The sequence below is a fragment of the Pongo abelii genome, chromosome 8, assembly GCF_028885655.2.
Source record: "Pongo abelii isolate AG06213 chromosome 8, NHGRI_mPonAbe1-v2.0_pri, whole genome shotgun sequence".
In the NCBI taxonomy this organism is placed as follows: domain Eukaryota; kingdom Metazoa; phylum Chordata; class Mammalia; order Primates; family Hominidae; genus Pongo; species Pongo abelii.
Window position 1 is genome coordinate 14,024,166 of NC_071993.2, and position 17,213 is coordinate 14,041,378.

General features: G+C 46.3%; 1 protein-coding gene across 16 annotated transcripts in view; it reads right to left on the bottom strand.

Moving 5' to 3' along the window:
* FRMD4A (FERM domain containing 4A) overlaps positions 1-17,213 on the bottom strand; it is a 696,296-nt gene that overhangs the window by 247,021 nt on the left and 432,062 nt on the right. For 2 of the 16 annotated variants that reach the window (XM_063727248.1, XM_024254332.3), the window contains exon 1: positions 11,249-11,430. The exons of 10 other annotated variants lie outside the window; for them this stretch is intronic. The gene's annotated coding sequence lies outside the window, so the exon portion shown is untranslated. Of the gene's footprint in view, positions 1-10,102; positions 11,224-11,248; positions 11,431-11,893; positions 12,133-17,213 lie in introns of those variants that run through there. 4 more of the 16 variants (XM_054521974.2, XM_024254333.3, XM_063727249.1 and 1 more) reach the window with 4 other exon arrangements.

Here is a 17,213-nt window from a genome sequence, read left to right on the forward strand (position 1 = left end):
CCAAATTCTGGACTCTTCTCTTTATCACATATCCCACATCGAACCCCCAGAAAATCCTGTTGGTTCTGTCTTCAAAATATCCAGAACCTGAACACTTGTCATCACCGTCATCATCATCATCATCATCGTCGTCATCATCATCATCATCATCGTCATCATCATCACTTGTCTGGATTCTTGCAAATGTGCTTCCAACTCTGCCCACCTTGCAATCTCACCCGCACAGCACCCAAACCATTTCTGCATGGCTTCCGTGGGACCAGGGGCTCCCCAGCTCCACACTGGGGAGAGCCCCCCAGGGTAGAGCCTTAAAGGCCCATGTGACTCCCGCCAGTCCTCACCCTGTACCACAGGGCTCTGGGACCTCTCCTGGGTGCAATCTCTCTTGTTCCCTGCCACACTCCTGCCTCAGTGCCTTTGATGAACTCTGCCCTCTGCTTGGAATACTCACCACCTCCAGACATCCACCTGGCTCACCTCCTCACATCCTTTCAGTCTTTGCTCAATGATCACCTTTCCCGAGGTCTACAAGACCCCTGTGTTTAAAAGAGCAACTTATCACACTTCCCTTCCTCTGCTTTGTTTTTCTTTGTAGTAGTTGCCAGCTTCTAGCATCCTCTGTCACTTACTTATTGATCATGTGGACTGTCTGCCCCTTCCTCTTCGAATGCAAGCTCCCCAGGGGCAAGACTTGGTTGGTTTTTCTCACTGCCACATTCCTGGAATGTACAAGGCATACCAATAGGTATGTGTTGAATGACTGAATGGGTGGGTGCATGAATGAATGAATGAATGAATGAACTTGTGGCACTCAAATACTTCTGCCATTTGCCAGCTGGGGTTTGCCAGGGTAGCATTTTTATATGAAAAAAAGGAGGGCTGGGTGTGGTGGCTCACACCTGCAATCCCAGAGCTTTGAGAGGCTGAAGTGGGAGGATCGCTTGAGGTCAGAGTTCAAGACTAGCCAAGGCAATCTAGTGAGACCCCCATCTCTAAAAAAAAAAATTAGCTGGGCATGGTGGTACATGCCTGTAGTTCCAGGTACCAGGGAGGCTGAGATGGGAGGATCACTTGAGCCCAGGAGTTGGAGGCTACAGTGAGCTATGATTGCACCACTGCACTCCAGTCTGAGTGACAGAGCAAGAATGGGCCAGAGAGAGAGAGAGAGAGAGAGTTGTCACACTATCCTTATTCTCTTCCCCTTTGACATAGAAACAGGCAGAGAGAGAAAGCAGAGCTGCCTAGCGAGAGAAGAGCTGACCACAGGTAGGGGCCCTGGGCTGGAGCAGGAAACAGTCCCTAGAGATCTGTGCAGACAAGTCAAGAAAGGAGAAATCACAACGTGACAATGAGTTCCTCAGTTACATCTCTGAGTACCTGCCAAATGCCAGGGATAATGCTGGGTGCTGTGCAGTCAACGACAAAGAAGATATGGTCCTACCCCTAAAAAGCGATGGTGGGAAGCATGTGAACAGGTTGTTACTGTCCATAGGATCGAACTGCAACTGCCTTCCAGCATGGATGCTTCTGGAGAATAGAGGAAGGGAACTCGCTTCTGCTTGGAGGAACAGGAGCAGGGAAACCTGGAGGCTCTAAGTAAAGAATGAGTAGGTGCGTCCCAGGCAGGAAAGGGATGGGAGGGGAATGGCAATGTGAAGGGAGCAATTGCAAAGGCTGAAGTCCGGATGAGGTCAAATGTGCTTGGGGAGAGGCAAGGGTGTGTGTGTGTGTGTGTGTGTGTGTGTGTGTGTGTGTGATGGTTAACATAAAAAAAGATGTTTAAGAAATAAGAAGCCTCTAGATTGTGATGGGCTTTTTCTTCCATGCTAAGGACTGTGGTCTACGAAGAATGCAGGGTGCTGAGGTGGGGGCTGTGGATGTGGTCAGGGGTATAGGAAGCTGGCCAAAGGATAAGCTGTGATGATTTTATAATGACTCAGGAAAGACAGCCCCTAAACTATGACAATGGCAGTCAGCACCTCACCCTAAAAGAATGTGGGAAGACAATGTATGGACTGAGGCATTGGAGAAATTTGATTGGAAAGATTAGCTGCAGAACAGCTGACTCCGAGCAACTTAGAAAGAGGAAGCTCGAGGCAGGCATGGTGAGTCACATCATGGGACAATGAGGTCTCAGCCTTGGAGGAAGAGGAAGAGGAGTAATGAGAAAACCACAGGTGGGACCAGTAATCACAAAGGGAAACAGCAAAGCATTTGTAAGCTCTGGAATCCTACCCAGTGGGGTTGCTTTGGGGAATAGTATTTAGGGAACACTGGTAAGTAGCCAAACCCAGAATCAGCCATTTCAAAGCCAGATGGATGGACAGGCTCCTTCAGGAAAGGTCTGCTGGGAAGGCACAGGGCAGATGCCATGTGCCCTCTTCATCCTCATTGCCCAGCCAGCAGGGCAAGCCACGATACTTGAGTTCCTCCACCCCATCTTTCCTACAAATGAACACTCGCGTATTGACTTTTATCTACATCCAATACAAAACCAAAAGCCACAGTATAATTTTTTGGTTTTTTTTTTTTTTTTTTTTTTTTTTGAGACACACTCTCGTTCTGTCACCCAGGCTGGAGTGCAGTGGCACTATCACGGCTCACTGCAACCTCTGCCTTCTGGGCTCAAGCAATCCTCCCACCTCAGTCTCCCAAGTAGCCGGGACTACTGGTGCATGCCACCACACCCGGCTAATTTTTGTATTTTTTGTAGAGATGGGGTTTTGCCATGTTGGCCAGGCTGGTCTCGAACTTCTGTCCTCAAGTGATCCTCTCGCCTCGGTCTCCCAATGTGCTGGGATTACAGGCATAAGCCACTGCACCCAGCCAGTTTATGGAATTTTTTAGTTGAGTTTTGTCTGTTCTCTAGGAGCGTGGTCAGTTTCACTGGCAAGAAGCAAAGGAGGATCTAGCTGCTTAAGAAACAAAGTACTGGCCAGGCGCGGTGGCTCACAGCTGTAATCCTAGCACTTTGGGAGGCTGAGGCGGGCAGATTACCTGAGGTCAGGAGTTCAAGACCAGCTTGGCCAACATGGTGAAGCCCCGTCTCTACTAAAAATACAAAAAAATTAGCTGGGTGTAGTGATGCGTGGCTGTAATCCCAGCTACTCGGCAGGCTAAGGCAGGAGAATTGCTTGAACCTGGGAGGCGGAGGTTGCGGCGAGTTGACATTGTACCACTGCACTCCAGCCTGGCCGACAGGCTTTGTCTCAAAAAAACAAACAGAAAAAAAAACAAGAAACAAAGTACTGTGTTTTTGGATAGTATTCTCATATTCTCTGAGTATTTGGATATCTTTCCCACTTGGAAGTTGCAGATTTCTATATGGCACAATATCTCTATCGACTAATTTACAACTTTAGGAACAGGAAGGCAAACGAACTAAATTGTTGTGGATGACAAAAGCCATATTTTCCACAATAAAGTAAGGAAGGAACCACAAACAAATACCAGCTTATAATTTCTCCATCAAATGACAGACACACTCCACCCTGTCTAGGCAAAAGATGGCCATAAGCTGTCCCTCAGGGCTCACCGAAAATATATCCTAGTCTTGGACGCAGATATAATGTTCTATAAATACTCTCCCTGTTTGCATATTTGCTTAATGTTTATCTTCTGCTGCCTGTGTGTGACTGTTTAATCAGTCTCCAGAAGACAGATGATCTCTTGCTCTGACTTTATTTAACATTTAGAAGGTTATTAAGTGCTTAAAATTTTTTCGATGAACATTATGCAAATTGACACGTTGACTTCTCGAACTACAAGGAAACTATCCCAGTATTTTCACGGTGGTTGAGTGGTTGACGCAATGGAAACGAAACACACACACACACACACACACACACACACACACACACACACACTCCCCAAAAGGTATCCCGTATATTCAGGATCTAGGCTTATTTCTGCCATTAACTTGTTGCATTAATGACTTTGGTGGAATATAATAAATAAATAGGAGTTGAAAATCTTCCTAATTAATGGCAATAAATGGGAAGTAGACAAATAACATTATGGGGTGATTACAGTGTTGCCTTTTTTGTTCAGAAAAGGATGTAATTGCCATTCATTGACATAATCTCGGTAATTCTTATATCTTTTCTAGAATTTTTTCAAGATAAAAGCTTTTTCCGATCATTTTTGAAAATTAAAGAATTTTAGAAATTCTTAGAAATTGGTGATATAATCCATTGGGTCAAAGGCAAAGTCATCTGTCTTTTCTTCCTTCCCCTCCCCCCACTGACTTTCTCTACCTTAATGTTCCAGGACTCCCTGGAGACCCAGATGTAGTAGAGCCCTGGGCCCTCTCATCTGCTCCCGGTGATAGACCCTAATTCCTTTTCACAGCTAGAAGACTCTATTACATCCTGCCACCTGCCATCTTCACAAATCTTCCCTGTTCCCAACAAGGTAAGAATGGCTAGGGTCATGACTTTATCTGCAGAACCCTTTCTGGAAGGCTAGGTGACACTTGTGAAATATCAGAGCTAACATTTGTCCACATATACTACTTTCTGTCTATAAAATTCATTTCAGTATTATAAGTGAGGATGCACCATTTATTTGAGTAGCACCTCCACTTCCACAGCCAGCTGGCTTCTTCTACCTTGATGGGATCATATCCCCCCCAAAGTTAGCAACGTTAAGCCTTCCAGTAATATAAGTAAACAAAGTTGGAGAGGGGGAAATATAAAGACAAAATCTCTTATTCTAGAGATGTCTCCTTGCCGAATGCAGTAGCTCATGCCTGTAATCCCAGGGCTTGGGGAGGCCAAGGAAGGAGGATCGTTTGAGGCCAGCCTGGGAGACCAGCCTGGGAAACATAGCAAGATCCCATCTCTCCAGAAAAAAGAGTCTCCCATACTTTTTGAGAGTTAGGCGCTTCGCAGGTATTAACTAATTTGCTCCTCCGAATGTCACTTATAAATAAAGCAACCAAGGCTCAGAGAGACTCAGTAATTCACCCAAGGCCACATAAGCAGTGGCAGAGCTGGTTAGATGACCAAACCCAGGGTGAGATGGTGCCATCCTCCCCTCTCTGTTTGCCATGCCAGGTTGCACCACGCAGATCCACGTCAGGAGTCAGGGACACCAGTGTTGGCGCAGCAGCTGAGACCAGGGCGAGGTCCCTCAATGCCTGTAAGCTCTTCCTCATTTGCAAAAATGATCTAGATACCCCCTTTCATTCCTAAAGCACCATCTCTCTAAAATGTTTGATTGGCTGGATAACCCCCAGATCACATATGCACGTGATTTGTAGACTGCACCAGGCATTGACTGTGATGGGCAGCCCTGCAGCCGTGGCTGCAGCCCTTGCTAACAGTAGCCCTTGTTACAACTGCCTTCTGTACATGGTTCTCCCCTCCTGCCAAGACCTGCAGGCTACATCTGTGCTACTGGTCACTCTGCAGTTCTTCTGTTACAAAACACTCAAGCAGCCCAATAAAAGGGGATTGAGAAGGCCAAACACTGCTCCCCATTGTGCTCCATCAGTGTCTGCTTCATGTCCTCATCACCCTCCCCTCTCTCCTTTTCTCTCTCTCTCTCTGGGCAACAGAGAAATAAATATCAGATACTTATCAGGGCTGGCCAGTGGGAGTAGGAGATGGGCAAGCCAGCGCTAGACTCTCCGGCTATTGGTAGGTATGTCGTCTAGCTCTGGAGGACCCACACTGTCTGGCTTCCTAGTTTGGGTTTGTCACATCTGTGTACTTCTTCCCGAGCATGTGGCGAGAGCGTAATGGTGCATTTTCTGGTTATGAATGGCACAGCCTGGCAACTCGCCGATTATTATTTCCATTCCCTGTCATGCATTATCAATCTAATTCCCCATTACCTTCCATTTTTGTTTCTTTTTTTTATGCGTTCCCCATACAGCAAGGACAAAGAGAGGCAAAAGCCTCGCAAAGAGGGCTGCATCACCAAAGAACAGGCTAATCCCACAGGAAATTGTGGAGTGATAGCTTCAAGTGTGCAGGGAGAGGCTTTGGCTAATTTGAAGTGAAAAATATCATTAAAAGGTTTGGTATTCTGCATTAGGACCAGGACTCCGGACTTTAAGGTTGGTAATGTATTGCTAACTGAGGAAGAGGAGTCACACCACAGTATAGACTAAGAAAAGTTTTGACACAGGTGGGCCTAACAAGTGACACTGTGCTTTAGACCCCTGGGGTTTTCCAGATCTCTTTCTTTTTTTTCCTTTATTTTTATTTTTTTAGAGACAGGGTCTCCCTCTGTTGCCCAGGCTGGAGTGCATTGGTGCAATCATAGCTCGCTGTAACCTCCAACTCCTGGACTCAAACAATCCTCCCGTTTTAGCCTCCTGGAGTAGCTGGGACACAGGCACGTGCCACCATGCTTGGCTGGTTTTTCAGGTTTCTGAAGTCTAAACAGATCCATGTTGGAGTGTGGTCTGATACATTCACTCAGCGATTTGCTTATACAATCAGGGTCCGGGGAGTGCTCAACACGAGCAGCGAGTTAATGTAGTAAGTGCATGCAAACAAAACGTATGCAGTAGCCATGGATTGGCAAATAATTGCTAAGAAGGCAGGAGCAAAAAGGAACATGTGAATGTAAGTCAGAGTTTGGGGCAAAGGGTATGGATGTACCAATGCTCTTGACCACAGACAACACTTTTCTTCTTGTATTGTATCATTGAATGGCTGGAGCTCTATCTTTAAAACAAAAAGCCAGAAAACATCACACAGGATAGAGATCGCCCTTCCTAACAAGCTAGAGCCTACAAGGAACTTCTCTGAATTAGAATTAATTATGCTTGTACATCTGTAGAGAGGTTCTGATTTGATTCAAACTTAGACTACCACTCATTTCTTCTTGATTTTTTGGTAGTAATAAGGCCACTGACCTGAACCTGATCCCCCATAGTCCTCTATTTCTTTCCAGCAGTTGTGGCTTTTATTCTTAGCAGTGACTTCCATCTTCAAGTGGAACATGAAGAATGTTTATCTTTGGGAAGAAAATGCCCAATTTCCACTGATATAGTTAAGAACTGAGGCCGGGTGCGGCGGCTTACGCCTGTAATCCCAGCACTTTGGGAGGCTGAAGTGGGCAGATCACAAGGTCAGGAGATCGAGACCATACTGGCCAACATGGTGAAACCCCGTCTCTACTAAAAATACAAAAATTAGCTGGGCGTAGTGGCACGTGCCTGTATTCTCAGCTACTTGGGAGGCTGAGGCAGAAGAATCACTTGAACCAGGGTGGCAGAGGTTGCAGTGAGCCGAGATTGCACCACTGCACTCCAGCCTGGTGACAGAGCAAGACTCCATCTGAAAACAAAACAAAAACAAAAAACAAACAAAAAAACTGAACACACACAGACACTCATTAGCCCCCCAAATAAGCATTAGCACAATGTACTAAACAGTAGCACCAGCTCTGATCATCTTCTGTAAAAGTAAGAGAGGAACAGTGATAGAGATTTTTAAAAGAATGCCACTTGTGGTAGAGCTGGTTACTTCCAATGTAAGGGTGTGTCTAAATTATTCCTTATAAGAGAAGGATGTGCTGATTCCATGAGACAACGGAAAGGGTGGCAGCTGATGGATTTAGGGAACTAAAATGAAACTGCTGTGGAGAGAATTTTTGATAAGCTGGATTTATGCTGATTCGGAAAACTTTTTGCAGAAGAGAGCAGTGAAACCGTCTGGCCTTTGTGTGCAATCGTGACTCCGAAGCCCAAAGTTCCAAGAGCTATTGTACCAACTCTGGAGATGAAATGCTCTGGGAAAAACAACAACTAAACATTGGAAAATACTACTGATGTACTTCAGTCTGATTATGGCTGGAATGAACACCTCAAGATAAAATCCAGCATGCCTTTCCCCACAAGATCAGATTTTTAGTAGCCACTTTTCCAAGATTCTCTGACTCTGATTTTGCTATTGGAAGAAAAATCCAAATATCTACATACCCACCACAATTGATGCGATGATCCCTTTATTTCCTTTTCTTACATCAATGCCTAACTTTTCAGAGACATCCAACATCTTTTTGTTGTTGTTGTCCCTTTCATGACATTTCCAGAGAGAAGTGGACAGCGCAGAATCAGAAATGGGTAAGGTGGGGTGAACGGATAAAAATGCAGTGTCCTGGGGAGGTCATGAGGACACATGGGACTGAGTTACTTGCTGATTCTATTAAGGTAAGAGAGCTCCTGTTTTAGCTCAAGAGGAATGTAGTTTTTGGAGTTTAGACTGAAGAATCATTAGAAGATCATCACCCTATTGCTTTCTTATGGGGTCCCAGAAATTGCTTCTAAGACGCTGAGATTTTACACAACAAATAAACCAGAAAAGAGAAATTCTGTCACAAATGTTATCATATCAGGTGCTATCCAAAAAATAAGACATATGAATTGAAGTTACTGCTGACCCCAGACTCAGACATTCTAATACTCTATGGAGAGTAGTTTAAAAGAACTTCATAAGCTGGTTAACTGTTAGCGTGTCTATTTCTCATTTTGACATATTGAACTAGGAATTCTTCAAAAGTTATACTGTTCCTTTTCTTAAAATATGCAAAAATATCTAAGAACAAAGCTTTAGATTGTAAATTGCTCCATTATACTTTCATTCAGTATGATGCGTCAGGCTAAACGCAAGTCTTATGAGGGGTAAGTATATGGCTTGCTGGACACGTGAATTGAACTACAAGCATGCTGCATGCACGTGCGGATGCAAACACACACACACCAGCATAAACGATGTGAATACAAGTGGTATATTCACGCAGTAAAGGCAGTAATGACCTTTGATGGTGGTCTCACCCAACACTGACTTAAAGACAAAGGTAGCCTGGCAAGTCCCCTCAATATGAGATCTTCTGAACCTTCCATACCCCTTTCTTTCACATCACAAACCAATCCCACTTTTTCCATCCACTCCTTAAGGTTGACTCAAGAGCTCTTTCCTTGGCAACTCTTGCATATCTGCTATTCCACAGAGCTCTCTCCCCAAGTTCCAGAACCAAGCACTGGATGTCTTTCCCTTTGACCTCAGGCTATAACTTTGCTGTGACAATAACATCGAGGGCTGTGCACATCTGGGATGCTGTTCTCATGGATTATGAAATCAGCAACTCGCTGAACCTCAAGGGGTCTCAGTTTCCCCAATGACAAGATCATGCTAATGGCACCAGCCACCTGCCAGGTTATCAGGGGACTTGATAACAATGTCTACAAATTACAAAGAGAACCTGTGCCATAAATAACGTCTTATTAATAAAATTATTTCAAGACAAATGCCAAAAACAATATAGCAATAGCAGCGGCAGATCACACTTGGTCAGAACAAAAGAGGGTGGAGAGATTTTCTGATCCTGATTCCTACTAAAACAATTCCCCTTTAATGAAAGAATAAGAATTTAATTTTTTCTCCCTAAAACATTACTTCTGCCCACACAACTTTACACACCAGTCATTACTTCTTTCCAACTTATCTGGAGGCAACATTGTATTCACTGGCTGGACAATATAGCGTTGATTTCAAAGCATGTCCAAATATTGCCTCCAATGAAATTAATTGCAGCTATTTAACTTCTCGGGACCAAGTGGATTCAAACCTATTTGCCACAGGACCCTCATTCCTGCTGTGCCCTAAATAAACCCAAACTTCCTTTGCAACAGAATGGATCTAACAGAAGACAATGTACAAACTGGCTCATCTTCTAACCTTCTAGGTTGCAAGAGACAAGTAACACTTTGAGAACCAAACCAGATTTCTGTTGACTTGAAGCTTTGGTCTTCTGGCTCTGTCCAAGTCACACTCCAACATAAATGGGGCTTAATGCTATGAATGGGTTTGATGCAATTTAAAGACCAAAAACAAAACAATGAAATGTTTCTTCCTCTCCCCGACTGCTGCCCCCCATGCAAAAGCACTTTGCTGCACATTTGAAGGACAGCATACCCAGCTAAGTTTCATGAAGTCTAAGGGACAGGTTACTGTATCCAGCTGCTAAGGTACTTCCCCAGGGTCAGCAGTGGCTTCCCGGGATGAAGTCAGCAGTTTGTCCCGGGCTCTCTGAGCGGTGCTTTCCCACAGATCAGTCATGCTGGTGGAAAAGGACGACTTACGGATGCAGAGGTGGAAGGGGGGTACCAGCAGCTGAACCCTCAATCAGGTCAAGGCAGATGTATTCCCGATAGAACAGGCTGTCACCACTGACCAGCTCAGACTTAGAAATGTGCCTGTCTAGGTTTTCAGAGCAACCCCTTTCATCACTATCTGTGAGGAGCATTCAAACTGAAAGAAGCCAGAAACAGCAGTAGCAGCGTCTCCATTGGGATGCTCCATTCATAGGGGAGCCAGAGCCGCATCCATTCATGGTGGGGTCAGGGAGTCCTTTGCGGGCATTGGTTCTCGTTTCTCAGCAAGCTGCACTTCCCGGGGGGCTGGCATGGCTGCATCGTTCAGAATGAGGATGTCTATTAAGAAGCCGCCGCCAGACCTATTATTAGCACAGCCATCCCTTGGAAATTTCGCAGAATACGCCTGAATCTACGAGCAGTTACTCTGCTAACAGGGTACTGGAGAAAAAGGCAGCAAGTCGTTCGTTACACACAGGCAGCCCACACAGCTTTCTCGGTGCAGCACCGGGAATCTTTTCTGAATTCAACGTGCACCAACATTTGAGCAGCTGCCTCCAATATAGAAGCACTGCATTTAGCCCATTTTAAATGAGCACGTACTAAAGGGGGTTCCCTTCTGTTCTCCTCCCCTTCCGAGCGTCCGTTTTTCTCTGCATCAAACTTGCTGCAGCCATTTGGAATGTAAAAAGCAGTCCATCTTAGCAGCCCCGGGCAGCGGCGATCGGCTGCCGGCCCCCGCCACCCTTGTCTGAAACGCCTTGTCCTGCACCCAAAGGAAAGGGCTCCCCTGTCACTTTCAAAAAATGGTTTTAAAAAAAGCCCACCCAGCTCTGCCTAAAGCCATGTCCTTTCCCATCTCTCCGGGTAGATTCAGACAGCGTGGGACTGAGGTGCCCAAGGAAAGTATGTGTGTGTGTGCCGAGGGGAGGGTTGCAGAAGAACGCACAGTATGTGCCCCACGTGGGGTGTGCATTTAAAAACTGTAACATACGCGAAATAAACGACTCCAGGCCCCCAGTAAAGAAGAAGCGGCGCGTCCTCTTTCCCTGGCCCAGCGTGAAAACACGGAAGGCGAAGGGCTGCCGTCAGTCGCCTCCCTGCCACCGCGACCGGGAAACAAAGACACGTTACCTTTTATTTTTTGCGCTTCCAAGGGAGCCGAGGAACTTCAGACTGGAAGCGGCTGGTACCCCGGAACAGGCGTCCCATTCGCCCGGGCGCAGGCCCTTGGCCTACTGGGCGGCCTTGGCGCCCGCAGCTGGCGCGCCCCCGCCCCGTCCCCGCCGCCGCCCCCGCCGCGGGCCCTGGGCGTCAGCCCATAGTCCGCTCGCGCCTCTCGCGCCGAGCCTGGCCCGGCGCCAGGGAGCCCCGCCGCCGGCCCGCCCCTCGCCCGCGCCCGGCCCGCCGCATGGTGCGCCCAGCGCGCCCCGAGCCAGCCCCCGGCGCGCCGCTAGGTCGGGTGCTAGGCGGGCACCGCGCGCCACCGCCGCCGCCACCGCCACCGCCCGCCGCGGGGCCTCCGAGCGCCGCCCGATCCTGGACAACAATGCGCTCCCCCGCCCCCCTAGAAAGCCAGGGACGCCCCCAGTCTCCCCCAGAGCTGGCTCGGCTTCCTAGCCCCTCTCCGCGGCACCCGCAGGCCAGACAAAGTTCGCTCCCGGTGAGGCTGCGCGCGTCCAAAGCGTGCGGGATGCCCAGCACGGAGGTCCCCAAGCGGGGGACCCCTGGCTCCCCCACAAAACCCACCCAAAGCCACCGCGCGAGGCCCTCTCCTACCCTGCGAGCCCGGAGACAGCAGCTCCCTTGGCTGAAGGCACAGCTCTTACCCCTCGATCTAGTCCAATTGTATTGAATTTTAATCTCCCCTCAACTCTTCAATGGAAGTTGCTGCAGGATAACCGAGGCATGAGGCTATTGTCAAGGCTTCGCGACAATGACTAGGAGAGGGAGACTTCCATTGCGAGAGACCCGGGGGAGGAAAACAGGCTGACACGTTCTCTTTCCAAAAAAGAGAAACAAACTCTGGGAAGATTCCCCACCAAGAACAATAACTCAATTCACAGGGTATGTCTAAATGTTTATTGCTTGAGGAGCTCAATTTGCTCTTAGACACATTTTTTTTTCATGAATTGTCAAAACACGGTGATAAAATAAAAGGGGATGCTGGCAAGAGCCTCCACTTAGCAAAAGCCGACTTGTTTCTGGGTAAAGTCTTTCTCTAGAATTTCCAACCTGCACCCATCCACTCTTCAGGGGAGAGACTGGTTTGCCCCCCACCATGGTTAATCTAGTACTTGGTAGCTCTGGAAACATCATTTTCAGGAGACCGGTAGGCTCTGAGGACTTACAAACCTCGTAATAAAAAAGAAATCGCTCGCATCCTACCTTCCAGCTGACTGAAAATTATACCTTTTTCCAGTCAGGTCCTGTGTTGTTTTCTAAACAACGCTGGTAAAAATTTTTAACAGTTCAAAAGGCCTCACCATCAATAGAAAGGGAATTGGGTATACAGTTAGCATTGGAGAAAAAGTCGAACGCTGGTGTTAAGGACTACCTGTTTTGTGTTTGTTTGTTTGTTATAGAGACAGAGTTTCACTCTGTCACCCAGGCTGGAGTGTGGTGGTGTGATCACGGCTCATTGTAACCTCCGCGTCCTGGGCTCAAGTGATCCTCCTGCCTCAGCCTCCTAAGTAACTGGGACCACAGGCACACCCCACCACGCCCTGCTAATTTTTGTATTTTTTGTAGAGATGGGATTTTGTCATGTTGCCTAGGCTGGTCTTAACTACCTGTGTTATTTCAAGCTGACTGGAGACTTGATGATCTGAAGCCAGATTTGAATGGGATTCTCAGGTACCTCTCTAAAGTGTGTGAGGCTTATTCCAGTGCAAAGCCCCATTTTTTGATAATGCAATTGGAGCCCATCTCCTTGTGTTCTGAGGTCCTCAGAGGGCATATTGTTTCTTTGCATGCAGACCAGTTCTAGTCCTGATTTGTTTTGACTACAACACCTAGTAATGGACAATGAGGAAATGTTCAGACCTACAACATTTTTTTTTTCTTTTTTTGAGACAGAGTCTGTCTCTGTCACTCAGATTGTAGTGCAGTGGCACAATCTTGGCTCACTGCAGCCTCTCTTCCTGGGTTCAAGCGATTATTCTGCCTCAGCCTCCCGAGTAACTGGGATCACAGGCACCAACCAGGACCGGCTAATTTTTTAGTATTTTTTAGTAGAGGCTGGGTTTCGCCATGTTGGCCAGGCTGGTCTTGAACTCCTGACCTCAGGTGATCCGCTTGCCTGGCCAAAGTGCTGGGATTACAGGCATGAGCCACCGCACCCACCTCAGACATACATTTCTCTTCCAATATTTTGTTTCCATCCTTAGATGACTTGTTGAATTCTACCCACATCTACACCTACTGCTTTCCGCCTTGGCCACTGACATCTTCTGTATGTCCTAAACTGAACTTGCCTCACTGGCCAATCCTGCCTCCAGGCTCCCTCTCTTAGGAAACAGCAGGCTCCCTCCTCCCCAAAGCCAGAAACAGGGATAGAGGGCTCATTTCCCTCCCTCGTTTCTCTCATTCCTCACCTGATCACGGAGCCTGTCCTCATAACTACCCCTTGAAAAGTCATGAGGGCAGCCCCTTATCCCAACAGTGCCTGGAGCTGAGTGAGCAACTGCTGTCCCCAGGCATGCTCAGGGCACATCATCTTTCACCAGGATGTCTCCAGCAGCTCTGTGAATGGGTGCTGATCTTATCTCTCTCAGATGCATTCTCCACTCCAGCTGGAGCGATTCTCCTAAATCCCAGATCTGATCCCATAACTTCCGTTTAAAACCTGTTCAGGGCTTCCCTGGCTTTAGGGACAAAAAGTCCATATTCCTTCAGATGGCTATAAGGTCCTGAGTACCAGGCCCCCCTGGCCATCCGGTCTTATCTTTTGCCACCCGGCCCCACCCGAAATCATGTCACCCCCTACCCTCCAGCTACAGAACCTTCTTCCGGGGCTCCATATGTTCCAGGTGGTCACGCAACCACAGATCACCCAGCAGCCCAGGCTGGAGAAAGAGCTCGGATCACATCACTGCTCTGCTTAAGGACTGCGGGTGGCTACTCACTGCTCCTGCCACATCCTCTTTGTCTTCATCACATATTATTCACATTTCCTGCTTCCCCTGCCTGGAAGGCCAGGCCGTGCTCCCTACCCCACTTTTTGGGTAGCTGGTTCCTGGTCGTCTTTCAGGTTCTAGCTCAAATGCTGCCTCTTAGATAAGCTTCGGTGACCAGCACACGGGGAATGGTTTCTGCCAGGTACTTAATGTGTTACCATCCTGTTTATTTTTTTCTTAACACTTAGCCACCATCAGGATTCACAGCCGTGTGTGAAGGGCACAGACTGAAGCCATTCTGCCTGGGCTTGAATCTTGCCTGGGCCACCTACTAGCTGTGCAAGCTTAGGCAAGTTTCTTAACCTCTCTGTGCCTCAGTTGAGAACACTCATCTACGAAATGGGGACAATAATATTGCCTACCTTGTAGGGCTGTTATGAGGATTAAATGAGTTAATATATGTAAAGCACTTAGAACAGGGTCTGGCTGAATAAGCATAAACCTTTTGGGGCTTTTTAAAAAAATCATATTTAAGTTCAGGGGTACACGTGCAGGTTTGTTGCATAGGTAAACAAGCGTCATGGAGGTTTGTTGTATAAATTATTTTGTCATTGAGGTATTAAGCCTATTACCCATTAGTTATTTTTCCAGATCCTCTCCCTCCTCTCACCCTCTACCCTGTGACAAGCCCCATCGTGTGTTGTTCCCCTCTATGTGTCCATCTGTTCTCGTCGTTTAACTCCCATTTATAAATGAGAACATGCAGAATTTGGTTTCCTCCTGTGTTAGCTTGCTAAGGATAATGGCCTACAGCTCCATCCATGTCCCTGCAAAGGATATGATGTCATTCTTTTTTTAAGGCTGCATAGTATTCCATGGTATGTATGTGCCATGTTTTCACTGTATCCCCACAACCAGAACTAGTATCTGGCACAAGATCTCTTTACCCCTCCCAAAACCTTTTGTGCTTGGGGGCCTGGACTGGGAATAAATAGGAATTGTGGGAAGAAAAGCTGTATTTGAAGAATTTGAAGTACTAACAGAAATAGGTCTTGATGACTAAAACACCAAAAGCAATTGCAACAAAATTGACAAATGGGATCTAATCAAACTAAAGAGCTTCTGCACAGCAAAAGAAACTATCATCAGAGTGAACAGGCAACCTACAGAATGGGAGAAAATTTTTGCAATCTACCCATCTGACAAAGGTCCAATATCCAGAATCTACAAGGAACTTAAACAAATTTACAAGAAAAAAACAAACAAGCCCATCAGAAAGTGGGCAAAGGATATGAACAGACACTTCTCAAAAGAAGACATTTATGTGGCCAACAAACATATGAAAAAAAGCTCGTCATCACTGGTCATCAGAGAAATGCAAATCAAAACCACAATGAGATACCATCTCATGCCAGTTAGCATGGCGATTATTAAAAAGTCAGGAAACAACAGGTGCTGGCAAGGCTGTGGTGAAACAGGAACGCTTTTACACTGTTGGTGGGAGTGTAAACTAGTTCAACCCTTGTGGAAGACAGTGTGGCAATTCCTCAAGGATCTAGAACCAGAAATCCCATTTGACCCAGCAAACCCATTACTTGGTATATACCCAAAGGTTTATACATCATTCTACTACAAAGACGCATGCACATATATGTTTATTGCAGCACTATTTACAATAGCAAAGACTTAGAACCAACCCAAATGCTCATCAATGATAGACTGGATAAAGAAAATGTGGCACATATATGCCATGGAATACTATGCAGCCATAAAAAAGAATGAGTTCATGTCCTTTGCAGAGACGTGGATGAAGCTGGAAGCCATGATTCTCAGCAAACTAACACAGGAACAGAAAAATAAACACCGCATGTTCTCACTCATAAGTGGGAGTTTAATAATGAGAACACATGGACACAGGGAGGGGAACATCACACACCAGGGCCTGTCAGGGGCTGAGGGGCAAGGGGAGGGAGAGCATTAGGACAAATACCTAATGCATGCGGGGCTTAAAACCTAGATGATGGGTTAATAGGTTCAGCAAATCACCATGGCACATTATACCTATGTAACAAACCCTCAAGTTCTGCACATGTGTCTCAGAACTTGAAGTTAAAAAAAAAAAAGAAAGAAAAGAAATACGTCATGGTAAAACTTGATGAATAAAATAAAATTGGAACTTAAGTTACCTGGAAATGAAAACATAAAAGAAATAGATTTCCTGTTTCACCAGTGGTTATCCTTGGAATTGACAGATACAAAGCTTTGCCAGTCAAAACTTCACAATGGTCTGTTCCCCAAAGAGTAGCCGATTCTACACTGAGAATTCAGGCAGCTACTTGCAAAGGTTTAACCCGTTTATGCCTGAGGTTGCAAATTTTTGAATTTTTGCGTGAAATTCATATATATTACCTAGAAAAATTCAAGAAACAAGAATTTGAAGAGAGAAAATTTTTATTATGTCCCATTGTTCAGTTACATGGCATTCCAAAAATGGAACACTAGGCATAAGTGGCTATGAATCAAAGAATCTTTTGCAAAGTGTTGGTTTGCTGACCAGCCCTAACGTGTAGTTGTGATTAAAGAATTTAGAGTGCGTCCATTTTCAGCTTGAGTTTAATACTTTTCGAAGACTCTTTCTGAAAAGAGAAACATGGCAGCCTGGTTTATGGGCCTTTGCCTTGTGTTTTGCTGTCCTTGCCGGAGAAGAAAGAAGCAGCAGAAATACTTTTCTTTTTGTTATTTCAGTGGGTCAGCAGGATTTGGAGAGCTGAATACCTGGGGTAACACTTGCTTCTCTTATACAGACTGAAGGAGCTTTATTTTGGAAAGAGCTGAACTCTTAAAGAGAGGAGAGGTGCTCTGAGGTTTGTAAATGGGGGAGGTAGGAAGGGATGGAGAAGGGTGATAGCACCCCCAAAAGAAGGAAGAGAGAACATCTCCACATGATGGGCAGATGACATGAGACCCTATGCCTGCTGAGT